The 27,644-nt window shown below is 38.5% G+C and overlaps 1 protein-coding gene across 6 annotated transcripts in view; it reads right to left on the bottom strand.

Moving 5' to 3' along the window:
- RGS7 (regulator of G protein signaling 7) overlaps nt 1-27,644 on the bottom strand; it is a 590,220-nt gene that overhangs the window by 243,129 nt on the left and 319,447 nt on the right. The window lies entirely within an intron of this gene.

Here is a 27,644-nt window from a genome sequence, read left to right as displayed (position 1 = left end):
ATAATTTTCAAATCCATCTGTTTCTCTCCATCTCCACTGGCACATCCAAAATCTAGGCTGCCAGCACCCTCCCACCTTTCCTAGGTCACTACAATGACTTTCTCACTGTTTTTCTGTCTCTAGTCTTGACCCTTCTACTTTATTCTCTACCCATCAGCCAAAGTAACTCTTATAAAATGGAAATCTGTATTCTAATTCCATTGTAGCTACTTACTGTAAAAAAAGGGTGATATTCAAAATATATAACTGTTAATAGTATATGCACCAACCAGTCAGAGCAAATACCAAGCTATTTACAATGAGAAACTATTATAAACACCATTTTGGACAAGCTAGGTTATTCATGCAGCTATAACCCCTGCTAGTCTGCAAACTCTGTTATGCTGTAGATTAGGTATGTCAGTGTATCCTTAGCACCTAACTTGACATACAGTAGCCTGTTGCTGAACAAATGAAAAAATATGAATGAAGAGATACTTCAATAAATCAAATAAGGCAATAGTTTCAACATGGTTTCCAGCATCTTCGTTTCTAGAACCAATTCTTAACCTACCCTGAGGGTGGGAAGTAGTGTGGATTTAAGAAGTAGTGATCTAAGACTTTAAGCTTACTAAAATTAAATCACTCTTGCTGCTTTTCTAGCCCTGATATTGAATCCCACATTCACATCTTACTCTCTCACTCTCTTGTCTCTTTAGGAAAGGGAATGATTCCCTTTCCTCCCCTCCCTCTCCACTTCCACCCCCCAGTTTGCTTCTTAAGGACTGGCGTATGCCCCAAACCTAGAGACTGAGAAGTTTCACTAACACATGTTGACTGATATACTGGACTTAGTACAACCAAATTCTCTATTGTCTACCAAGGTTCAGTTAAGTCCAGTTCAACAAATATTTATTGACAAACGCTTATAATACGATAATTAATGAATCACACTTTCTAAGAGCTCACTGTATATTGGTGAAAATAAACACAAAAATGGGTCATTTAATTTTAAAAAATTATCCAACAGAAAGACTAAACTCATACTTAGGATACTAGCACAACAGGGAACAAAGGATGTTGAGAAAAAATTTAGAGGAGTTTGATATAGTTGGTATAAAAATGAAACAGAACAAGCACCAGTGGAAAAATTCAGAGCTTTGTGGACTTCAGTAACCTTACATTATCATTTAATATTACCTTAATTTTTATTACACTGTTGGGTTACACAATAGTTTTGTCCTCTCAATACAAGGGCCTCTAAAATTCTTAATCCATTCCTAGTAAGTGCTAAGATAGAGACATAAACAGGATGTTATGGGAGCATACAGGAAGACAATTAAATCAGTTAAGAAAGGGGAGGGTAGCAGACAGGATTTTAGAAGAAGTGATGCTTGAACTAGGTATTGAGAGACAAACTCACCAGGTGAAGGCTTGGGAAGCAAGGTGAAACATACAATCCCTTTGGTGGGATTCTTTCATCACCCTTAGTTAGAGCTTTCAATATTTCCTGCGGGCCTAGATCATCATCTGTTTCTCTCTGTAACCTATTAAATCTGCCACACTGAATCTTCCCTATCTACCACCTAAAAGATGTATCTAGCTCCAAGACCCATGCTTGGCTGCATCCCAACATTCAAGAACCATAGATCATTTATTCCATCCCAGTAAGGCTAGTTTGCTCACAGTTTCTATTTTTGCTTTTCCTTCAGTGATCACCTACACTTCTTAATCATTAAAAAAATGTCAGTTAGCATAATCACTACCCTTCAAAGCCTTATTAGAAATTATCTTCTATAGGAAGTCTTTCACAAGGAATAGAGAAGTATGCATATAAAGGGCTACCTTCTAATGAAAAGTGACCAATTGTTTAGAATTCAGTATGTATACATATATATCCAAAGTACAGAAATCTGTATGGCTAAGCATAACTAATGTCATTTAGCCAAGACTGTAAATTTTTCAGCTGAATGTATCCAATCTCTCCTTGCTTCACATTGTCCTGTCATCATCTCAAATGCCTAGTGGAACAACACCAACACTGTAGAGTCACAACGGTTCATTGAATCCTCACCTAGTTGTTGTTGTTTTTTTAAGCATCCTTATTGGAGTATAATTGCTTTACAATGTTTTGCTAGTTTCTGCTTTCTAACAAAGTGAATCAGCTATATGTATACATATATCCCTATATCCCCTCCCTCTTGCGTCTCCCTCCCACCCTCCCTATCCCACCCCTCTAGGTGGTCACAAAGCACCGAGCTGATCTCTCTGTGCTATGCGGCTGCTTCCCACTAGCTAGATATTTTACATTTGGTAGTGTATATATGTCTATGCTACTCTCACACTTCATCCCAGCTTACCCTTCCCCCTCCCCGTGTCCTCAAGTCCATTCTGTATGTCTGCACCTTTATTCCTGTTCTACCCCTAGGTTCATCAGAAGCATTTTTTTTTCTAGATTCCATATATATGCATTAGTATACAGTATTTGTTTATCTCTTTCTGACTTACTTCACTCTGTATGACAGACTCTAGGTCCATCCACCTCACTACAAATACTTCAATTTCATTTCTTTTTATGGCTGAGTAATATTCCATTGTATATATTTGCCACATCTTCTTTATCCATTAATCTGTTGATGAATGAACACTTAGGTTGCTTCCATGTCCTGGCTATTGTCAATAGTGCAGCAATGAATATTGTGGTACATGTCTCCTTTTGAATTATGGTTTTCTCAGGGTATATACCCAGTAGTGGGATTGCTGGGTCATATGGTAGTTCAATTCTTAGTTTTTTAAGGAACCTCCATACTGCTCTCCATAGTGGCTGTATCAATTAACATTCCCACCAACAGTGCAAGAGGGTTCCCTTTTCTCCACACCCTCTCCAGCATTTACTGTTTATAGATTTTTCGATGATGGCCATTCTAATGGGTGTGAGGTGATACCACATTGTAATTTTGATTTGCATTTCTCTAATGATTAGTGATGTTGAGCATCCTTTCATGTGTTTGTTGGCAATCTGTATATCTTCTTTGGAGAAATGTCTATTTAGGTCTTCTGCCCATTTTTGGATTGGGTTGTTTGTTTTTTTGATATTGAGCTGTATGAGCTGCTTGTATATTTTGGAGATTGATCCTTTGTCAGTTGCTTCATTTGAAAATATTTTTGCCTATTCTGAGGGTTGTCTTTTCGTCTTGTTTATGGTTTCCTTTGCTGTGCAAAAGCTTTTAAGTTTCATTAGGTCCCATTTGTTTATTTTTGTTTTTACTTCCATCTCTCTAGGAGGTGAGTCAAAAAGGATCTTGTTGTGATTCATGTCATAGAGTGTTCTGCCTATGTTTTCCTCTAAGAGTTTTATAGTCTGCCTTACATTTAGGTCTTTAATCCATTTTGAGTTTATTTTTGTATACAGAGTTAGGGAGTGTTCTAATTTCATTCTTTTACATGTAGCTGTCCAGTTTTCCCAGAACCACTTACTGAAGAGGGTGCCTTTTCTCCATTGTATATTCTTGCCTCCTTTATCAAAGATAAGGTGAACATGTGTGTGTGGGTTTATCTAGGGGCTTTCTATCCTGTTCCATTGATCTATATTTCTATTTCTGAGCCAGTACCATACTGTCTTGATTACTGTAGCTTTGTAGTATAGTCTCCAGTCAGGAAGCCTGCTTCCTCCAGCTCTGTTTTTGTTTCTCAAGATTGCTTTGTCTATTCGGGGTCTTTTATGTTTCCATACAAATTTTGAAATTTTTTGTTGTAGTTCTGTGAAAAATGCCATTGGTAGTTTGATAGGGATTGCAATGAATCTGTAGCTTGCTTTGGGGAGTATAGTCATTTTCACAGTGTTGATTCTTCCAATCCAAGAACATGGCATATCTCTTCATCCGTCTCTATTGTCTTTAATTTCTTTCATTAGTGTCTTATGCTTTTCTACATACAGGTCTTTTGTCTCCTCAGGTAGATTTATTCCTAGGTATTTTATTCTTTTTGTTGCAATGGTAAATGGGAGTGTTTCCTTAATTTCTCTTTCGGATTTTTCATCATTAGTGTATAGGAATGCAAGAGATTTCTGTGTATTAATTTTGCATCCTGCTATTTTACCAAATTCATTGATTAGCTCTAGTAGTTTTCTGTTAGCATCTTTGGGATTCTCTATGTACAGTATCATGTCATCTGCAAACAGTGACAGTTTATTTCTTCTTTTCCAATTTGGATTCCTTTTATTTCAAGATTTCTTCTCTGATTGTTGTGGCTAAAACTTCCAAAACTATGTTGAATAATAGTGGTGAAAGTTGTCAACCTTGTCTTGTTCTTGATATTAGAGGAAATGGTTTCAGCTTTTCACCATTGAGAACGTTGTTGGCTGTGGGTTTGTCATATATGGCCTTTATTATGTTGAGGTAGGTTCTCTCTATGCCTACTTTCTCGAGAGTTTTTATCATAAATGGGTGTTGAATTTTGTCGAAAGCTTTTTCTGTATCTATTCAGATTATCATATGGTTTTTATCCTTCAATTTGTTAATATGGTGTATCACATTGACTGATTTGTATATATTGTAGAATCCTTGCATTCCTGGGATTAACCCCACTTAATCATGGTGTATGATCCTTTTAATGTGCTGTTGGATTCTGTTTGCTAGTATTTTGTTGAGGATTTTTGCATCTATGTTCATCAGTAATGTTGGACTGCAGTTTTCTTTTTTTGTGACATCCTTGTCTGGTTTTGGTATCAGGGCAATGATGGCCTCATAGAATGTGTATGAGAGTGTTCCTCCCTCTGCTATATTTCAGAAGAGTTTGAGAAGGATAGGTGTTAGCTCTTCTCCAAATGTTTGATAGAATTCACCTGTGAAGCCATCTGGTCCTGTGATTTTGTTTGTTGGAAGATTTTTAATCACAGTTTCAATTTCAGGGCTTGTGATTGGTCTGTTAACATTTTCTATTTCTTCCTGGTTCAGTCTCGGAAGGTTGTGCTTTTCTAAGAATTTGTCCATTTCTTCCAGGTTGTCCATTTTATTGGCATCTAGTTGCTTGTAGTAATCTCTCATGATCCTTTGTATTTCTGCAGTGTCAGTTGTTACTTCTTTTTCTTTTCTTATTCTGTTGATTTGAGTCTTTTCCCTGTTTTTCTTGAGGAGTCTGGCTAATGGTTGATCAGTTTTGTTTATCTTCTGAAAGAACCAGCTTTTAGTTTTATTGATCTTTATTGTTTCCTTCATTTCTTTTTCATTTATTTCTGATCTGATCTTTATGATTTCTTTCCTTTTGCTAACTTTGGGTTTTTTTTTTTTTTTTTGGTCTTCTTTCTCTAATTGCTTTAGGTGTAAGGTTGGTTGTCTGAGATGTTTCTTGTTTCCTGAGGTAGGATTGTATCGCTATAAATTTCCCTCTTAGAACTGCTTTTGCTGCATCCCATAGGTTTTCTGTCATCGTGTTTTCATTGTCATTTGTTTCTAGGAATTTTTTGATTTCCTCTTTGATTTCTTCAGTGATCTCTTGGTTATTTAGTAGTGTACTCTTTAGCCTCTATGTGTTTGTATTGTTTACAGTTTTTCCCCTGTAATTGATATCTAGTCTCATAGCATTGTGGAAAAGATACTTGATACGATTTCAATTTTCTTAAATCTACCAAGGCTTGATTTGTGACCCAAGATATGATCTATCCTGGAGAATGTTCCATGAGCACTTGAGAAGAAAGTGTATTCTGTTGTTTTTGGATGGAATGTGCTATAAATATCGATTAAGTCCATCTTGTTTAATGTATCATTTAAAGCTTGTGTTTCCTTATTTATTTTCATTTTGGATGATCTGTTTATTGGTGAAAGTGGGGTGTTAAAGTCCCCTACTGATTGTGTTACTGTCGATTTCCCCTTTTATGGCTGTTAGCATTTGCCTTATGTATTGAAGTGCTCCTATGTTGGGTGTATAAATATTTACAATTGTTATATCATCTTCTTGGATTGATCCCTTGATCATTATGTAGTGTCCTTCCTTGTCTCTTGGAATAGTCTTTATTTTAAAGTCTATTTTGTCTGATATGAGAATTGCTACTCCAGCTTTCTCTTGATTTCCATTTGTATGGAATATCTTTTTCCATCCCCTCACTTTCAGTCTGTATGTGTCCCTAGGTCTGAAGTGGGTCTCTTGTAGACAGCATATATACGGGTCTTGTTTTTTATCCATTCAGCCAGTCTGTGTCTTTTGGTGGGAGCATTTAATCCATTTACATTTAAGGTAGTTATCAATATGTATGTTCCTATTACCATTTTCTAATTGTTTTGGGTTTGTTATTGTAAGTCTTTTCCTTCTCTTGTGTTTCCTGCCTAGAGAAGTTCCTTTAGCATTTGTTGTAAAGCTGGTTTGGTGGTGCTGAATTCTCTTAGCTTTTGCTTGTCTGTAAAGGTTTTAATTTCTCCATCAAATCTGAATGAGATCCTTGCTGGGTAGAGTATTCTTGGTTGTAGGTTTTCCCCTTTCATCACTTTAAATATGTCCTGCCACTCCCTTCTGGCTTACAGAGTTTCTGCTGAAAGATAAGCTGTTAACCTTATGGGGATTCCCTTGTATGTTATATGTTGCTTTCCCTTTGCTGCTTTTAATATCTTTTCTTTGTATTTAATTTTTTATAGTTTGATTAATAGGTGCCTTGGCTTGGTTCTCCTTGGACTTATCCTGTATGGGACTTTGCACTTCCTGGACTTGATTGTCCATTTCTTTTCCCATGTTAGGGAAGTTTTCAACTATAATCTCTTCAAATATTTTCTCAGACCCTTTCTTTTTCTCTTCTTTTTCTGGGACCCCTATAATTCGAATGTTTGTGCATTTAATGTTGTGCCAGAGGTCTGTCCTCATTTTTTTTTCCTTTTTTTGCTCTGTGGTAGTTATTTCCACTATTTTATCTTCCAGTTCACTTATCCACTCTTCTGCCTCAGTTATTGTGGTACTGATTCTAGAGAAATTTTAGTTTCATTTATTGTGTTGCTCATCACTGTTTGTTTGCTTTTTAGTTCTTCTAGGTCCTTGTTAAACGTTGCTTGTATTTTCTCCACTCTATGTCCTAGATTTTGGATATCTTTACTATCATTACTCTGAATTCTTTTTCATGTAGATTGCCTATCTCCTCTTCCTTTGTTTGGTCTGGTGGGATTTTACCGTGCTTTTCATCTGCTGCATATTTCTCTGTCTTCTCATTTTGTTTAACTTACTGTGTTTGGGATCTCCTTTTCACAGGTTGCAGGTTTGTAGTTCCCATTGTTTGTGGTGTCTGCCCCCAGTTGGTAAGGTTGGTTCGGTGGCTTGTGTAGGCTTCCTGGTAGAGGGGACTGGTGCGGGTGTTCTGGTGGGTGGGGCTGGATCTTGTCTTTCTGGTGGGCAGGGCCATGTCCAGTGGTGTGTTTTGGGGCATCGGTGAACTTAGTATGATTTTAGGCAGCCTCTCTGCTAATGGGTGAGGTTGTGTTCCTGTCTTGCTAGCTGTTTGGCATGGGGCATCCAGCACTGGAGGTTGCTGGCTGTTGGGTGTAGCTGGGTCTTAGCATTGAGACAGAGATTTCTGGGAGAGCTCTCGTGGATTGATATTACATGGGGCTGGGAGGTCTCTGGTGGTCCAATGTCCTGAACTCGGATCTCCCACCTCAGAGGCTCAGGTCTGACACCAGGCCAGAGCCCCAAAACCCTGTCAGCCACACGGCTCAGAAGAAAAGGGAGAAAAAAAGAAAGAAAAAAAATATTAAAATAAAAAAAAATAATAATAATAAATGAAGAAGAGAGCAACCATACCGATAAACAAATGCACCAATGATAACAAGCGCTAACAACTATACTAAGATAAACTTAAAAACCAAAAACAAATCAGTCGCAGACAGCAGACCTCAAGTCTACACATGCTCCCAAAGTCCACCACCTGAATTTTGGGATGATTCGTTGTCTATTCAGGTATTCCACAGATGCAGGGTACATCAAGTTGATTGTGAGGACTTAATCCGTTGCTCCTGAGGCTGCATGGAGAAATTTCCCTTTCTCTTCTTTGTTTGCACAGCTCCTGGGGTTCAGCTTTGGTTTGGGCCCCACCTCTGCATGTAGGTCGCCCTCAGGCATCTGTTCCCACCCAGACAGGAGAGAGGTTAAAGCAGCTGCTGATTAGGGGGCTCTGGCTCACTCATGCCAGGGGGAGGGAGGGGTATGGTAGTTATATTTGGAATGCTGGGCGAGCCTTCGGCGGCAGAGGCCAGTGTGACATTGCGACAGCCTGAGGCTCACCATGTGTTCTCCCGGGGAGCTTGTCCCTGGATCACTGGACCCTGGCAGTGGCGGGCTGCACAGGCTCCCGGGGGGGGGGGTGGTGTGTGGATAGTGACCTGTGCTTGCACACAGGATTCTTGGTGGCTGCAGCAGCAGTGTTAGCATTTCATGCTTATCTTTGGGGTCCAAGCTGATAGCTGCGGCTCGCACCCATCTCTGGAGCTTGTTTTGGTGGTCCTCTGCCTTCTGTGGGCAGACAAGGAAGGAATCCCCTCTCCTCGTGCACCCCAAAACAATGGTCTCTTGTCTCTTCTGCAGGCCCAGAATTTTTCCGGACTCCCTCCTGGCTCGCTGTGGTGCACTAGCCCCCTTCAGGCTGTGTTCACACAGCCAACCTCAGTCCTCCCCCGGGGGTCTGACCTCTGAAGCCCGAGCCTCAGCTCCCAGCTCCCACCTGCCCCGGTGGGTGAGCAGACAAGCCTCTCAGGCTGGTGAGTGCTGGTCAGCAGTGATCCTCTTTGCGGGAATCTCTCCGCTTTGCCCTCTGCACCCCTGTTGCTGCGCTCTCCTCTGTGGCTCCAAAGCTTCCCCCCCGCCCACCTCCAAACTCCGCCAGTGAAGGGGCTTCCTAGTGTGTGGAAACTTTTCCTCCTTCACAGCTCCCTCCCAGAGATGCAGGTCCCATCCCTATTCTTTTGTCTCTGTTTTTCCTTTTCTCTTTTGCCCTACCCAGGTACATGGGGAGTTTCTTGCCTTTTGGGAGGTCTGAGGTCTTCTGCCAGCATTCAGTAGGTGTTCTGTAGGAGTTGTTCCACATGTAGATGTATTTTTGATGTATTTGTGGGGAGGAAGGTGATCTCCAAGTCTTACTCCTCTGCCATCTTGAAGGTTCCCCCCCCCCACCTAGTTTTTATTTAGCTTTATTCCTTCACAATTCCTCACTAACATTAGATTATTGGTGAAAATCTGCTCAGAGTGAGTGATGTAGGAAAGCCAGATTACTAAATCTTTTGGTGGACCTTAATAGTTTTGAAGAATTAGAGTATTTTATATGGGGAGCACTCCATATTCTCCTGTTAAAAAAGGCAGTAAGAGTTTTGTTTCTGGCTTGGATTAGGGCCTGATCAATTGCCAAGAGAACCGTAGGCTCTCATACAGAGATTCAGAGCAGAATTACAGATTCTCAGCATGGAAATCTCAGAAAGCAAGTAATTTAGGCCCCCAAACAGACATTTTAAACAGAGGACCTGTTCTCTTTAAAAGTATGGGATTTACCTAATTGATAGCCATTTAAAACTTTCTGCTGTCACCTGCCTTTCTTTTCTTTAGATGCCATCCTCTATTACCAGAAGATGCTCTGAAGTAACAAACGTCTAGAGAATTAATAGGATTTCAATTTAGTGCTTTACTGGGTTTCAGTAAAGCTGGTTAATTAATTTTTCTGTAAATTAATGCAAATTATTCAAAATAGAAAAACAATCACTAAGAAGAAATCATTGGCATAAAAACTCAGATGTTGATCCATGACACCATTATTTTTCATAACAATTATTTTACTCAACTCCATTACATTATCTTTTTGCACTGGACCGATACACTGTGTCTCTTCCTATTTCCCAACTTGTAGCAATTCTTGAAATTACATTATTCATTCATTCATTCATTCATCTATTCATTCATTTGGCAAATATTATTGACAACCCATTGTGTGTCAGGCACTGCTCTTTTTTTATTACATTTACAAATGATGGTATTATTATAATAAATGAAATCAGCATTTACTTTTACAATCCAAGCAATTTACCAAATTTAAGAATCTTAGAGATCTTGTCCAAAAACCTAGGCAAGTGAGACTTGAGAGGAATCAGATAAGGGGCAGGCTGTGCATTTTACAGGTCAATGTTTTTCTAAGACATCTGTATTAGAATCACTTGAAGTCCTTATTTAAAATGCAGATTCATAGCCTCAAATCAGATTATCTGGGGCCATGGCCCAGGAATCTGCATTTTTAAACCAGTGCTCCAGGTATTCCTTGTGCACCTAAAGTGCCATAGGAATCTTATGGAAGAGGGAGTAGAAAGGAGCTCTGCACACAGTCCCTTCGATAGGAACATCTTCACTTTTAAGTTTATAATTTATTGGGGGTCCCTGTGGTGTATCCAGAAAAAAAAATGGATTCCAGTGCTGCTAGAGTTTCTTTGAAAACCACTTCTTTTAAGTGTAACTTCACTATAAAGTCATATATATGAGACTCTAGCTTGAACCATCATTATATATTTTTTTAACATCTTTATTGGAGTATAATTGCTTTACAATGGTGTGTTAGTTTCTGCTTTATAACAAAGTGAATCAGTTATACATATACTTATGTTCCCATATCTCTTCCCTCTTGCATCTCCCTCCCTCCCACCCTCCCTATCCCCCCCCTCTAGGTGGTCACAAAGCACAGAGCTGATCTCCCTGTGCTATGCGGTTGCTTCCCACTAGCTATCTATTTTACGTTTGGTAGTGTATATATGTCCATGCCACTCTCTCACTTTGTCACATCTTACCCTTCCCCCTCCCCATATCCTCAAGTCCATTCTCTAGTAGGTCTGTGTCTTTATTCCCATCTTGCCACTAGGTTCTTCATGACCTTTTTTTTCCCCCTTAGATTCCGTATATATGTGTTAGCATACTGTATTTGTTTTTCTCTTTCTGACTTACTTCACTCTGTATCCATCATTATATTTTAAACATGGTGTAGTGAAGAAAGCATGGATTTTGGAATTAGAAAGATAAACCTTCACCACTTCTAGTTGCATAAGCTTGACAAGCTAATTAATCTGTGTGAGTCTTGGTTTTTTCTTCTATAAAACTGGGACAATAGCAAGGAATAATGACAAGGTAGTTGTTGAGATTGAAAGATTCACAGATAAAACACCTGGCAAAAGAGTTGGCTCAGATGGGTGCTCTCCAAGTTTTAAACATCCTCCCCACCCCCCAATTTTGTCAGTTTTTATAGAGTAGCCATGTAAAAACTCTTTGCTGAAATGCTGTTCTTGAAGACATTAACCTTTCTGTTGTATAAGATGTCAGATGTTAAATTCCCTTTAGAATGTGGCACCAGGATCAAGTTCACTGTTTTTTGGTTAAAATATTATGTTTCTATTTAATACCAATGGGAATTATACACACCACCATAGTTTAGTTTAAGTTACTGGGAATGTTATTAATGTTCAATGACAGAAAACATTTATTACTCTCTCTATATTGCTTATATTTATTTTTTAAAGTATCTCTTTCTTATTCATTCACCAGTTTTTTTAATCCATCCAATTGATTTATTGGGAGCATATAATGTCAAGTGGAAGAGCTAGAATCTGACTACCTGGGTATAAATAAACTTTATTTACTAATTAGCTGAGTGATGTTAGATGAACTATTTCTTAGCCTCAAACTTCCCAGGTGTTAAACTAGGCTAATACTTCTTGCATAGAATTGTTGTGGGAGTTAAATAAGATAAATCGTATGGAGCTCTTAGAACAATGTCTGGCATTTGGTATGCACTCTAATGATGCTATTTAGTATTATTTACCACACAGAGAGTAGTTACTGACAATACATGGTAAAAACAGCATGTAAGTGCATACAAAGCATACATTATAAATTAATAATGTAGTAAATGATATTCTCATTTATCTCATGCAAGACAAATCAACTACCACCTTTATGAAATTTGGATCTTTATGTCACTCCTAACTCTAACCTATTACCCATAAAGGCATTCCTCATTTACCCTCAAGATTATCTATATGAGTGAATGGATGAGCAATCAGAAATGTACATGCATTGATCCAAGTTCCATTGATCCGTGTTATGAAGAGCAGTAAAACTTTGAAGCACCTAGTCCCTTCTAGGGTGGTCCACTCAAACAATCATGCTGACAAAAAAAGACACTTTCAGCTCTACTTTGCTCTGGTCTCCTTAAGCATAAACACTGCAAATGAAGGAACCACACTCGCAGGACTCCTGCGAGTTGAACAAATCACTTCTGTTTCCTTCTCTCTACCCATGCACCAAGTTCATTACTATTAAAAATAAAACTGTGAGATCTTGATTAAATATTTACAGTGGGCAACACTGTGACCTCAACACATAGTTCTTACAGCCTTCTTTCTTTATTTCCTAAGAGCCTCATCTCTTTAGATGAGCCCAATTGTCTACCTCTCATCTCTAGCTCTTCAAATAATAACTACCATCACTTCTAAGACCCACTCAGAGACACTCACTGGCTTTTAAATTAAGGTACTTGATTGACTTAGGAACAAGAACAGGGAAACTGAAATCTATCAGAGGCATTATGTGGACCATTATTGTAAGACTTCTTGGTGTTAAGGTGAAACTGAACTGCTTGCCCTTTACCTTGCTACAGGAAGAAATAAGAAAGAATCTTCAGGCAAACTTGGTTGTTAAGGAGCTTCTGAGATCATTGGCACAAATAATCAGCTAATGTGTTGATTTGGTGGAAAGACAAGAAATGTTTCCTTCCTGCACTAAAATACAGTGTGTCCTGCTTTACATCGTTTAGCATCACGAGGTTTGAATTTCCCAAAGGGCTTAACTGCTAATTAGCTGTGTGAAGTTGCCAGATGAATGCTGTTAAGCCTTAATGTACCCATTCTGGTGAAATACCACAATAGTTAAATGAAGCTAAAGTAATGATCTCTATTACGTGTTGTAGCTTGACTTAGCTGTGCCCTACTTTCTATTATAATATTTACAACATGGTGTTATGAAGATCATTGTGTATCTATCTTCCTCTCCCACTAGGCTGGAAACTCCTTAAGTATAAGGATTATCCCTGATTTAACTCTGTATTCCATGATACTAGCTTGACACTTAGCAGACACTTATCAATGTTAAGTAAGCAGGGACTGGGTGAGGACCACTGAGAACTATCTTTCCAGGACTTTGGATACCTATACATACAGTTAGTAAACATTCATGAAAAACCAGAAACCTACTCAGAAATTAGAACTTTTTCTAAGTACAAGATCTGCAAATATATTAATAAATACAGAAATCATTATAATCAGAACAATAAATTATTATGTTTCCTATGGTTGGTTTCTTACCTAATAGTTAAGATGCATAGGTAACTGCTCCCATCTAAATGATCTGGACAGAGAGTAGAGTGGATGGGCTGAGTCCAAAATGGAATATAAAGTAAAGCTATACATTGAGGTTTTTAAAAAAGCAACAATATAGAATGGAGCAGAATTGACAGCAACTTATGAGATTTGTTGTTGTTGACCATAAGCTTCCCCACCAGCCAACAGTGGGATGAAGCTAATAAAGAAGCTATACAGAATGCACTGCATTAATTCAATGGGTAGGTATTTTGACCAGAGAAAATAAAGTTTACTTTCAGCTTTTGGGTTCTTTATCTTCCTTCCTCCCTGCCTCCCTCTCCCTCCCTCCCTCCCCTTCCCTCCCTCCTTCCCTCTTTCTTTCTTTCTTTCCTTTCTTTTCTTTTTTTCTTTTTCTTTCTTTCTCTTTCTTTCTTTCTTTTTCTTTCTTTCTTCCTTCCTTTCTCCCTCCCTTCTTTCCTTCTTTCCTTCCTCCCTCCCTCCCTCCCTTTCTTTCTGTCTATCTATCTATCTAAAATACTATTGGTAAATCTAATTTTGTAAAGACCCATATTGTAACCAAAGCTAAAGATATATGGACACTCTGGATTTCCTTTAGCTTTTCTTCCTTATTCTGCTCAATGACAGCTAACAACCATAGCTAAAAACTTCCTGAGCATTTACCATCACCCAGCTACTATAGTAATATATTACATATATTAACTCATTTAATTTTCACAACAACCACTATCACTCTTTTTCCACAGATGAAGAAACAGAAGCACAATAGAGTCTAAGGTCACAAAGTTCATGAATGGAAGGGCTGGTTTTAACTGGGGAGTGTGGCTTCAGGGTCAGTCATAATCATTACCTCACAGGGCCTTTCCTCTGAGGATGTTATAAATGGAAGGTTCAGGAAAGCAGTATAGTCTTGGCATCAGGGAGAAAGATGTTTAAAACACAAGGAGCACAATAGGAGTAGATATTTTTTCAACTTTGTTCAATATCACAATCTTTATATTACCAGAGATATATATAGATATTTTAAAATTAGTAGTGTACTTTTGTACAGTTAATACAATGATAACTCTGATTCTTCCATATTCCGTTTCTCCAGAGAAATGGAAAAATTTGACTATGCCTAATTTAAAAGCTTTAGCACCTAGTAGTAAAATTCAAATACCTCAGAGCAATAAAGAATAACAGGTGCAAATTTGCTAACACAATTTCTATTTAAGTCAGTAAGAGAAAAATTTAAACATTGCATGAATGACAATCCTAATGAGAATTATGCAATGATATCAGACCGCTTTGGGGAGGAAGGGATAGTATAACACATTTTGCCTTTATTCAAGTTTTCATATATGGCTTTTTGTACTACTGAAATGGTGAGAGATTCATGAAAATGTAAAAGAAACACAGTTTACTTTATTGCTGACTTATTTCTGACCCATATGAAAATGTACTAATGTAATAATCAAAAGTGCCCTTGATAGCAACATGCTATTGGAAAAAATTACATTGAAACAAAATTAAATGACAGAAGGAAAAAATAAACAGAACCTGTACTAGGAGGAATTCATATATCATAAATGCCTTATATTTACTGGGTGTGTGCATATATGCATGTATAGATATGAGATATATATGCATATAAATTACATTTAATGTTCCAACACTCTTAAGAGAAAGGAAGGCATGGTTATACTCATTTCACTGAGAAAATGGAGTCTCAAATACACTACACTAAGTACTTTGCCCAGTGGCACATAGAAGTTAGGCAGGTTCAAAGAGGACCAGATGACAAAGCCTTTGTCTATGATAATACAGGGCCATCCACAGAAGGGCAGCATTCTTTCTCCTGACAAGGAGACTATATGCATATCTGCTCCCTGACCCAAGGTGAGGGAGCAAGTGGACAGATCTGGAAAGGACACATGAAGAGGGACTGTAAATGTAACATCTGGAAAGGTAAGTAGGGGAAGAAAGTTCACCAGGAGCAGCTGAACTGGACACTTTTATGAAACATAAGTTGATCAGTTCATTGATAATTTCCCATTCTATTCCATACAGCTCAGTAATCCAAATAAACCTGTGGGATTCTCCACAGCTTGGTAGAAATGTAAAGAAGCCTCCAGCCAAGAAGCCATTAGGGTAGGCTAAACAAAATCAATTTATTTATGATCTGTCACTTCTATAAGCTGGGGAATTAGAGGTTTTCCAATGTTAGTCAAGCAACTGTTTTCTAGCCTCTTTGTAAAACTATTTTTAAAGTTCACCTTGACCGAAAGATGACCTTAAAAAAAGCTTTACCAAGATGAGAAAATGTTTTCCACACAGCCATCTGTGAGTGCCATAAGGAGATGCCTCTTCAGGGCTTGATTAGGGACAAAGCAAGCCTCCAGAGGAGGATGTCCACACTGTGAGCAGAGCTGCCCCACTGCGAAGCAGGCACAAGGACAAACCCAGAGGATGTGCAGGCATGCCTGGAATGGGTAATAATTTTCTTAGGCATGGAATTTAGCAAGCCATTACAGGAGGCCATGTTTGGGTAACCAGCTATCGGGCACAATGTGGGATGCTCCCTGTTTAGAAGAGAAAATGAGACAAAACTCATTATATTCACATAACTCAGAGGGATGAATGATGGGGATTAAAAAAATGCCCATTTCTCCACAAAAAGTTGGACAAGAACATTAGGTTTCCATTATGTGCACATTTTGTAAAAACAATCAAAAAAGGTTGATTGTCTTCCTTTTTCTGATATTTACTAAACATGTATTCTCTAGTTATCTTGGTGGCATGTGGCATTTTCTATAAAAACTTTGTATTTCTGATTACTTTAATTTTTTCCTATTTCTGTATGGTTTTTTTTAAAAATAAATTTATTTATTTATTTATTTTTGGCTGCGTTGGGTCTTCGTTGCTGCGCGCGGGCTTTCTCTAGTTGCGTTGCTGTGCGTGGGCTTCTCATTGCGGTGGCTTCTTCTGTTGTGGAGCACCGGCTCTAGGCATGTGGGTTCAGTAGCTGTGGCTCACGGGCTTAGTTGCTCCGTGGCATGTGGCATCTTCCCAGACCAGGGCTCGAACCCGTGTCCCCTGCATTGGCATGAAGATTCTTAACCACTGCGCCACCAGGGAAGTCCCTTTCTGTAGGTATTTCACTTTAGTTTATAGCTGGAGGAGCATACTCTGCAATTTTAGTTTTCTGACTCACTTTCTAGGTAGGAGGTTTTGGACTGGACTGATTATATCTTAGGTAATAGGGTATTTCCCAGAGCCAGCATGCCTTGCCAGATATTTTAAACATCACCAATATAAAAAGATATCCATTCACCTTTCACAGCACTAGTTTAGTAGACATTCCATGGTTTCTGCTAAGTACTGCTCCTGAACGGAAGGCTGGTTTGGTCTAAGAATGTGGTTTCATTAATGAATTCCTCAGTTTCTCTTTTGTCCCTATGCTAGTTTGCTAGGGCTGCCGTAACAAAATACTATAGACTGGATGGCTTAAACAACAGAAGTTTATTTTCTCACAGCTCTGGAGGCTGGAAGGCCAAGATCAAGGTGTCAGTAGGTTTGGTTTTTCCTGAGGCCTCTGTCTTTAGCTTACATATGGCCGCCTTTCTCACTGTGTCCTCATGTGGGCTTTTCTCTGTATACACCTATCCATGGTGTATACAGAGCCCTAATCTCCTCTTTTTATAAGGATAGATTGGGACCCACCCCAAGGGCCTCATTTTAACTTAACTACTGCTTTAAAGGCCCTATACCTCAAAACAGTCACATTCTGAAGTACAAGGGGTTAGGGCTTTAACATATGAATTTGGAGGGGACAAAATTCAGGACATAACAGTGCCTTAGAGAACATGCATGAGATTAAAGACAATTATAACTATGTAAAAGTATGCCAGGCCTCGGTTCAAATCTTAGTTCCATATTTATTAGCAGTGTGATTCTGGTCAAGACATTTTTGCTCTCTGATCTTCAGTTACTTTGCTATAAATGGTGAAAAAAGCAGTTGTGCTTACCTCACAGGGTACTGAGAGGCTCAAATAAAATGTCCTGTAAAAGCTTTGCTAATCCTTAGATGCTAAATTACTTTTAAGGTAAATTTTTAGTAAGAATATTATATATGAAAGTATGCTGTGCTAAATTTTTATACATTTCTTAATTTAGTTATATGATTAATCTCACTAGACAGACACAAAGAACAATTAACAATCAAAGGTCCAATCAAGAAATCTAGATGAATGTTCAGGTCTACATCCTGACTTTCACTCACTCTCTAATACTAATTAAATCACATTTCCAATCACCTCCATCCATAGATGAACATGGGACTACACTACCTACCCCAATTAAGGCAAAAATGAAAGAGGGAGGGAAGAATAGAAAGGAGAAAGAAAAGGGGAAGGAAGGAGGATCTTCACTTTAAACATGAAGTGCTATGTGACACTTACTCTTTTCCTTTTACTGAAAGATGTTTTACCACTTTCAAATTACACAAAAAGTGTAGAAGTTGAAATAACTAAAGAAATGGATAGAACTAGATGGCAATATTTCTGACATCTCTCAGAACAGATCCACAATCTAGTAATCTAAGTGGTAAAGATATTTTGAAAGACATCTGATAAACATACAGCACATCTGATGAGTTAAGCTGGGTAGACTTAAAAACTAAAGCTTTCATTAAACTATCACAGTGCTAGAAATACCAGAAGACCTTGAGAAGTGACAAATGTAGGGGAAAGTTCTGCCAGAGTGCCCTGTGACCTTGCATATGCCCACATAGACCGTGCAGGCAAGGCTCAACTGCAGTCTGACCATGTCTGTGCAGAATGTTCTCTGCCATCCTTCCTGGAACATGGCAAGACAGATGTTCTGTGAGGAACTGTTGCACAGACTATCTTGCAGGAGGCTCTCCATTTTCCAGAAGGCTGCCATGAGGCTGTTTCCCATCCACCTTCCTGGTTCCAGTGAAGCGTGGAATTTTCCACTTTGTCCGTCTTTGGGCATAGCTGCAGACCATAATGCCACTTAACTGCAGTGTGGAATTGACTTCTCAGCTACAGAGTGACCCACCACTTGTGTCATCTGGTCCCTTTAGTTTGGTGGTGTCCTGTGCGAACAGGGGCATGGCAAACTAACACCATGTTGATGTTGCTTTTGCTCTCTGTGTAAGTGAAAACACTGAATACATTGGGGCACAGCAATGTTTCCTTACCAGCCAAGTCTATGAATAAGTCAACTGTTTTAAAATGTATCCGGGATTTCTTTTAATCAGGTATGGTAAGACATGCAGACACAGAAATGATAGTCATGAAGGAAGAAGTTTTATTCACAGTTCCCTATGGCAGGAGGAATGGCATGACATGTGGGGCCACATGGGGAAGCACCAGGGTCAGTCAGGAGGCAGAGAGAGATGGGAGAAAGCATGGGCAAGAGCCTCATTGTCATTTTCATGGGAAAGGCGACGTAAGACAGGGTAAGCAGAATTAGGATTGCCTAGTTTGAACAATTTCAGAGGGCTCTGAGGAATAGGGGCTGTCCTGAGTTGTCTGGTACCTAGCCATGGGGTGAGTAAGATGGGAGCAGTGGTATAGAAGCGTAAGAGCCCTGTGACAGCCAGAGAGAGGAGGTGGTGGGGATGTGGGCTTTGGATTTTTTGGTTTGCATATGAAAGACACACTTGCATGCCAGTCCTTTACTTTCTCTAGAAATTGGCCAGCCCTGGAAGTGGCAGTATCTCATGGGTTAGCAAGGCCCCAAGATGTCAAAGCATCAGAAAATATATAACATAAAATTATGATTGATACACTGTTCAAGGAGATGACACTGTGCTGTTGCTTAAGGACTGCTGCATTACTCAACAATAGACACACAAAAACGATAACAAGCATTCATTTAGCACCTCTGTGTGTGGGGATATAGAAGTGGGTGAGACAGAGTCCTGACCTCAAGGAACTTACAGACCAAAACTAATGAAATAGAAATGAGGCACCAGACCAAAAAAACAAAAAAAAAAATCTTAGAAAAGATGATCATTAATGTAAGAAACTGACCATGATTTCCAAAACTATTAAGAAAAATGTAATGCATAAGAAACGTTTTAGAGACAGGAAAAAGTATACAAATCTTAAGTTACCTTTGAATTATGTTAACACAGAACCTTTTCTTTCAATGAAAACTTTAGTGGCTATAAATTAAAAGCCCAGAATAAAAATTTTAAGTTTAAAATTACTGGGAATATACAGGTAAACAGATTTTAAGTTCCATCATTTGCTCTTTAAATTCAGAAAGAGTATACCCCTCTCCCTAGCCAGTCTTGGAAACTCTCTTACCTACTGATACCCTTGATTGCACAGGGCCTTGGCTGTTGTCAACCTGAAGAAATATTTGCTGAATTACTGAAGCTGAATCAACGCCTTTCTCCAGGTGTGTGTATGTTTGCACCTGTCTTCCTGTATAATGTCATTCCTTTATACTTCAAAAGAAATTTAGGATGGAAACAAATGTCAGTACATGATGGCCATTCTCTGGGGCCAGTGACTTTCTCCAGAGGGGAATTCCCTAAGCTCCCAGCTAGACAGTATGTTGGCACCCTGCAGGCAGACTGCAGACAGACTGGGGAAAGAAGAACAAAGTCAGTAATTCAGATTTTCACTTATTTACCTTTCCCACCCCAGCTCTCCCGACTGCATTTGGGATTCTCAAATTAGGAGCTGCACAATATTTCCAGAAAATAAAACTCTGTGACTTTTCTGGACGGTTGCATGGAGTGGGGGAGGGTCCTGAGGATCCAGCGGCTCTAGATCTATTGTTTCAATAAATCTCTTTCCAGCCTTGTTTCTCAACTAAGTCTTTCACAGAACTGAGTTCTGTGGGGCAAACTGGCTCATTTCTCACTGGGTTGGAAGTTGGGTTATATAGTTCTGTCCATTCTGCTAAGTGTGAACCCTTCTCCTCCATCACTTTCCTTATTCAAAAAAAAAAAAAATTGCATCTTTCATCCATTGCTTCATTCTCTCATTGTCCCTGTGGGTTAATACCTTTCAAACAGTCCTTTATTGTCACTTCTGTGGGTCTGGAGAAGAATAGGAGATAAACTCTGTTGGTCATTCTTCCATGTTGATGAAAAACTCCCAGTGCAGTTGGGTGGAATATGCCTTCTCATTTTTGTATCATCAATGTATTTCACAAAATCTGACTGTAGAAGATACTCAATGAGAAAACATTACTGAAGAGGTGACTATGTAGAATTAATATACACTTGGACTACAAAGTTAGATAAACTAGTTGGTTCAGCAAATATTTTCTGATCATGTATTCCATACCAGGACCATTGACACATGATCTGAGAGTAAATAAAACACAGCTTTTACTTCTTGTGGTCCATATTGTGGTAAAACTCCCTCAGAAAGGGGTGAGTCTGAAAAATTGCAGTGGGAACAAGAGTATGCATTACCAGGCTTCTTTCTAGTGTTAAGCATCTAGGAGGAAGAAAAAGCCACATAAACTTGATTATAGTAATATAATTAAGAAGTTAATGGGCAATACCTGGTAAAATTAATTCATCCTTTAACATCATTTATAAATGCCATCTTCTTTCTTTGAATCTCTGTAACTGTGGCAAGTCAAGTCTAGGCCATAGACCTCAGTGATAAACGTAGAAAAAAATTAACTGTCTTTGTGTCTTAGACTGCTCTATCTTTAAGCAGGAAAAATGATGCATTATTTTAGTTTTGCAACTCAAAGAAATAAAAACATGCAACTTTAAAATTACACCCCCCCCAAAAAAAAATCAAAATGACCAAGTTTGGTGTCAGATGCAAAGAATCCCTTGGGAAAAAATGAGGATTGAAGATAATTAAGAGGAATGTATAATTCAGAACTCATTACCAGAAGACAAGGTTAAGCTAACTTAAGTAAAATGGAAATTTATTGGCTCAGTAGCTGAAAAGCTTCAAGTACAGCCGGATACAGGTGCTCAAAAGTTGTTCTCAAGACCAAATTTCATTCTAATCTATGGCTCTGCTCTCCTCTGTACTGGTTTCACTTTCAGACAAATTTTACCTTAGGTTTACACCTACTAGCTTAACAACATGCAGAAAGAAAGGGTCTCTTTCCTCAACTGTTCCAGCAAAAGTACTGACCATGATTATCTGATTTGCCAAGGCTGAGTCACATACCTTCCCCTCGCCTTGATCCAGAGATTGGGTGGCCCCACTCAAACCACTTGGACTGGGGAGCTTCCCTGGTGGCACAGTGGTTGAGAGTCTGCCTGCCAATGCAGGGGACACGGGTTTGAGCCCTGGTCTGGGAAGATCCCACATGCCGCGGAGCAAGTAGGCCCGTGAGCCACAACTACTGAGCCTGCGCGTCTGGAGCCTGTGCTCCACAACAAGAGAGGCCGCGACAGTGAGAGGCCCGCGCACCGCGATGAAGAGTGGCCCCCGCTTGCCACAACTAGAGAAAGCCCTCGCACAGAAACGAAGACCCAACACAGCCACAAAAAAAAAATTAAAAAAAAAAATAAATAATAAAAATTTAAAAAGACTTCCGGTGGTTGTTTAAAAAAAAAAAAAAACAACAACACTTGGACTGAGAGTGGGATGAGATAGTTACCCAAAGGAAATCCAAGGAGATAATGCCAGGAAAAGGGAGGATGGCTTTGAAGCCATCAAATACAACAGCTACAAATTGGTGTAATCTAATACTGGCCTTGGAGTTTTGGCTGTATCACCATTTTCCAAAACTATTTAAGTTGTGAAACAAGCCAGACTGCTTGGCACTGAAGGGTGGTTTTGAGTGCAGTTATCTTGAATTATTTAATGATCTTCCACCACATTTGCCCCCAGCAACCATTAAAATCCATCTCTTGTCACCTGACCAGAAAGGTTAACAGAAATATTCAGTAACCTCTAGAGAAAGGGTAGAATACTTATTTTTAGCTTTCTGGTATTTGATCATAAATGCTTTCAGCCTGGAATGACTTCAGTGAGATTTGTACATGTGAAGGCTGCCAAAAAAGAGAAGGGGGAAAAAGTCAAATATTAAAAGAGGTCAGGTAGCAAAAAGCTTTAAAAACCAAAGATTTTATACATAGAACTCATTAACCCTTTATTAACATGTCTTTGATAAGGGAGAGAAAGAGAGAAAGCAGGTCTTCCCAGGCAATCCAGTCCTCTATATTCTCAGTATCTTCCACAGATGGGCCCTGGAAGATTTCTAACATGAAATTTGTTCTGAGGAAGAAAGATCACTAAAAAGCACATGATCTCATGAAGATGTATGGGTCCCGAAAACTGTCCTTCTGAAAAGAACTACCAAATTAGTCTGTCACCTTAAGTTACCACTATTTGTGGGGTGAGAATGACCAAGTGACCAATGATTTTTCACATGAAGTTTACAGCAGGCTTTGCTTTCCAAACATTTTAAATCATCAGTGCAACTCCGTTGATTGTATCTTCTAGATTGACTCTTCGAATGATGCATCCATCATCAAACTCTGCTCCAAAATCATTTGAAATTGGCAGTTTTCAGGTATCAACTTGCAATGGCTTAACACTCAAAGCCATCCTAAGGTTATACTGAGCAGCCCACGTGGAAGACCCCACAGAGGGTGATCCATATCTGCCATGATGTGTGGAAAAGATGATGCTATTTGATTCGAGTGTCGTGTTTCTCAGACTGAGCCTCTTCTACAATGTTCTTCATTTGCCTCCATATCCCTCTCCCCTTTAACTGATGAGCTTTCCCTGACCAACCCCCAGACCTCCTGATGGCTTCCTTCCACCAGGAACCCCCACAGACATGGAAAACTCAGCACTCTGCAATAAAAACTGGGGGAAATTTTGCTCAGTGAAGAACTCCAGTACTGCAAAAGAAAGGGTGTAGTTTCCTAAATTGTCATTTTGTTCACATGTGAAATTTGACCTTGTGTAAATAATTCCCCAAATCTCCAGCTAACGACAGAAATCACACTCTAAATTAATTCCACATCACAGGCTAGAGACAAACCTAAAAGTCTAATCTCATAACTTTTCTGACTCTCCCTGCTCCAAACAAACCCTCTTAAGTCAACCTTCTCCTTTCTCAATAGAGTCCTGCATATAGCAAAAGGGATAAGTAATTTTGTACATGATTTCCACAAGAAAGTGTTTCAAAGAGAAATTTAAGAATAAACAACTACCCAAAATGTCTCTTTGTAACAAAATGTGACAGAGGGGAGTTAGGACAAATATCTTATATTTACATGGAAAGTAAAACCGTTTCCCTGGAAACAGATCTGAGCAGTTACGCAAATGACATGAGTTAGTAGAAATCTGACCCAAAGAATAAATGAAAGGGACAAAATGGCTAACTGGGACACAAGTCTGTTCTGTGGTCATCAAAAATAAGAACAAATGTGAAAATTATGTAATGTGACAGTCCTGGTATTTGGATAAAAGTGATGGACATAGTGCTGTGGAATTCTGGATGTGCCCCAGTTCTGGGAACATTCATGGTTTGTTCCTGTGTCAGCTGCTCAGAGTCAGTGGAAAGGAAGGAAGGGAAAAGGGTCCAGTGCGTTTGGTGCAGTGATGAGTCCCCAGGGAAGTTTACATAAGCATGGTCCCTTGTTTAGCCCTCCAGCTATTGTTCTGTTTGTTTTTGCTCTGCTTTGTTCTGTTTCTTTCCACTACACATTCTCAGCATGTTGTTTTCTTCTCCTTCACTGATTGTGCATATCTCCTAAATAAACATGGCACTTTTTCACTGGATAAGATACCCAAGTACTATGGTGAATGGACTGATGCTTGTAAAGTAATCAAGTCTCAAAAGAAAAGCCCCTTGATTATTACCCATGTCACCTTACCCTGAGAAGTCTCTTACTTGACTGATTTCTTTGTAAAAGAGAAAAGGGCATTTCCAAGCTGAATGCAGAATGAAACAGGAAGGATTCAAATTATTTAATGGGATCAGATTATGAGATATATATATATTATAATATTTATCACACTATATGATAATGTATTATCATAATTTGTATATATGTACACACACACACACACACACACACACACACTAGATTATCCTAGATTTAAATGTCAGCTCTACAGCTTACCTAACATGTGTCCACTGTGTTCCTATAAATACCTTCCCTGCAAGCAGTTTCGCCTACAACTAACTGGCCGTGAGGCTAATTTGCTGTAAAAGATAAAATATATGGTTGACGTCACACTAGAAAATGATAATATATCAGTTTTTGCAAATCCTTTGGTGAGCTAATCTAAGCCATATTCTGTTAAAATTTTCAACGTTTTCAAGAAACTTATCAGGAATCATGTAACCATTTGGGGGCCAGGAGGATAGGAGGAGCTTGATTCTCCTTTTGCCTCCAACTTCTAGTATGATGTCATAAATCTGGAAAAGAAAGCAAGAGAGAACAAGCCGTTGTAACTAAATTAGCTAAAGAATCGATCATTAATGCCTTCAAAAGCTGTTGGGAATCACTAGCCGCCTCTTATATTTGCTTAACTCGGAAAACTTCTGATTCTGACAGGTGGGAGGGATGACTGCTCACCAAAGGATTTGCAGAAACTGGTATTTTATCATTTTCTACTGTAATCAAAACAAAACTGCCAATCAACAGTTTTAAAAAATAACTGTATTTTTGTCTTTTATAGCAAAATGCCTTTACAGCCAGTTACTTGTGCTGTGAAACTACTTGTGGCAAAGGTGTTTATGATGAAAATACCTAGAACCTTTCTAACAGTCTCTCCTTAGCCAAGTTATTTAACTTCTCTGAACTTTACTTATCTTTGTAAGGACAATAATATATAAAAGAATACATCTAAAAAGTAAATATTTACTGAATATCAAGTATATTGTAAGCACTCAATAAATGCCGGTAGTTCCTATGATATTGGTTATGACCAAAACATTCATATTCTTATAAGCATTGGAGCTGGAGCTGTCACTTAACACATAATGTTCTCCTTTGCAACATGAGATATAGGACTAAAATCCAGGTCTCTTTACTACCAGAATATATATACTTTTTGCACTATTCTAGACAGGGTTGAAGAATATTTACATTTAAATATGGGAATGTCTGATGCTGTAAACATTCACTTTAAACCAAATAAAATTTAAATTGAGAGTGTTTTGGACTCTGGAATCCATGCTGGGTCTCCATCCTGAAACCCATCTCAGCTAGTAAATGACAGCAAAGCAGAGATGCCATCTTTCTAGTGCTCTCTGCTGAGATAAAAGTATCATACAGCGCTGGATGCCAACAGAGCAAATAATTACACTGAGTGTTCTTTCCACTGCCAATGAATCGAAAAGTGGAATTTGTTGTGGATGTACCTGAATGCCTGGGACATCAGCTGTCCTATGAGAAGTCATTACATTTGCTGAGTATCTACTATCTGCCAGACACTGAATCTACAGAGGATTCAAATTGAAATGAGAAATTATTCTTGTTCTCCAGGTGCTTACAGCCACTAGTAAGAATCATAGCACATGCTCACTGAGGACAAAATGTCAGGTAAAATAAACTCCATGAAGACAAACATAGTGCTAGAAAAACCCAGAGAAAGGAATGATTAATACAGGCTGGCTTGGGGATGCCAATAGGGTAGGATGAGGGTAAGGACAGGATAGTTCTCTATCCTAGAATTTCTAGGAGGTGAAAAATGGAAGCCCTTCAAAGTATGTTCAGAGAGAGAGGGAAATGAAAAGAAACCCAGATGGTATCATCAGGATTAAAAGGCAGAGCAAAATGGTGTACCTCGAACATTGTTCACTGATTCATCATTTCACAAAACACATCCAGACCAGCAATTCAGTCATCAAGATTTATTCATTCTTGGAGATAATGAAGGCTTTAGTATCATCCCAAATAAATGTCTATCTCTACAGTCAATTTTGATCTCCTCCCAAAAGAAAGCAATACTAATGCATTAATTTAAAGAAGTAAAGCTCCACTTTGATAGGCTTTTCTTTAGCAACCTATCATTTCTATGATTTTAGAAAAAAACTCACTAATGAACAAAATTAAGCTTTTCAGGCCTGTTGCTTTAAAGAAAAGTCAACATTTGTGAAAATTTTCAGAGTAGGTAACTAAAAAATGAAAAGTTAATATGTCTGCATCATTTAAATCTCCCAAAACAAATTTGCAAGATTGCCTCTATCACTATTTTATTCATTCACTAAGAGTCCAGATGACACAATTAGCTGGGTATTGACATTATGATAATAAAGAAGTTAGTTAAGAAAGCCAAAATGTGATTTATTTAAGGAAAAAAATCAATATCAATGTGTAATGATCTTAAGTTCCAATGATATTATATGAAAAGGGCAATTAACACGCATTCATCTCCCTAGAAGATTTCAATTTCATATGTTTAGTTACTTGTGAGGAATAAAAGATAGGACACATTAAAGAGTGTTAAAATCTATAAGGCACCTTGAGAATGTGGGAAATGATCATCAATTAATGAAAGTAATAGGTATTCAACAAATACCTTTTAAGGAGATACTAAAAAAACCTTGTGCCAGATGCTACAGAGCCTCCAACACAGGTAATTACCCCTGGTCTTGCAACAGATTAACTATCTAGGAGGAAAGAGAACGTATAAATCTGGGCCTAATCCAGGCCTCTGAAGGTGGTAATTAAAGTAATAATATTATTGGTATTAACTACAGTAATTTTTCCATTTATTTTTAATTTCCTGTGTGCCACACACAGATACATTGAATTTCCCAGTAACATCAACATCAAAAATTAAGAACAAACCCCAAGTATCCCATTTTTCCTTGTTCATCTCTTGTGCATGCATTATCTATATTTATCTAACCCTTTCGAACTGTTTATATTTTTAACACATGACCAGTAACAACAACTACTTTTCATTACCTAGGCTTCCTTTTCAATCAATCAAATTTTCAATCGAATTTTTTCAAACTGTTAAATCTGCCTTGAGGTTAGATTAAAAAATGGCATGAAATAGCTCTAATTCTGAGGAGCTCATATTCATATGGTTCTAAATATGGGTAGGATAGTTTCCTATTTCTGTCCAATTTCCTCCTATGTTATACTCAACACCTTATTCAAGACCTCAGTGGGGTCTTGTTGATCACAGGAGCACAACGGAGCAGCAACTTTAGCGACTAGGCTATTGGTGATCCTTTAGTTCCTTTCATGGGTCTTAAATATTAGTGCTGAACCTGCCCCAGACTTGACTTTGCATTATTTTTTATAAATGTATTATTTTCTATTTGACTAAATTTTCTCTCTCTTGATAACTTTCCAGAAAGTTCTTC

The sequence above is a fragment of the Eubalaena glacialis genome, chromosome 3, assembly GCF_028564815.1.
Source record: "Eubalaena glacialis isolate mEubGla1 chromosome 3, mEubGla1.1.hap2.+ XY, whole genome shotgun sequence".
Lineage (NCBI taxonomy): Eukaryota > Metazoa > Chordata > Mammalia > Artiodactyla > Balaenidae > Eubalaena > Eubalaena glacialis.
Note: the sequence above shows the minus strand (reverse complement) of the source record. Positions and strands in the feature narration are given on the sequence as shown.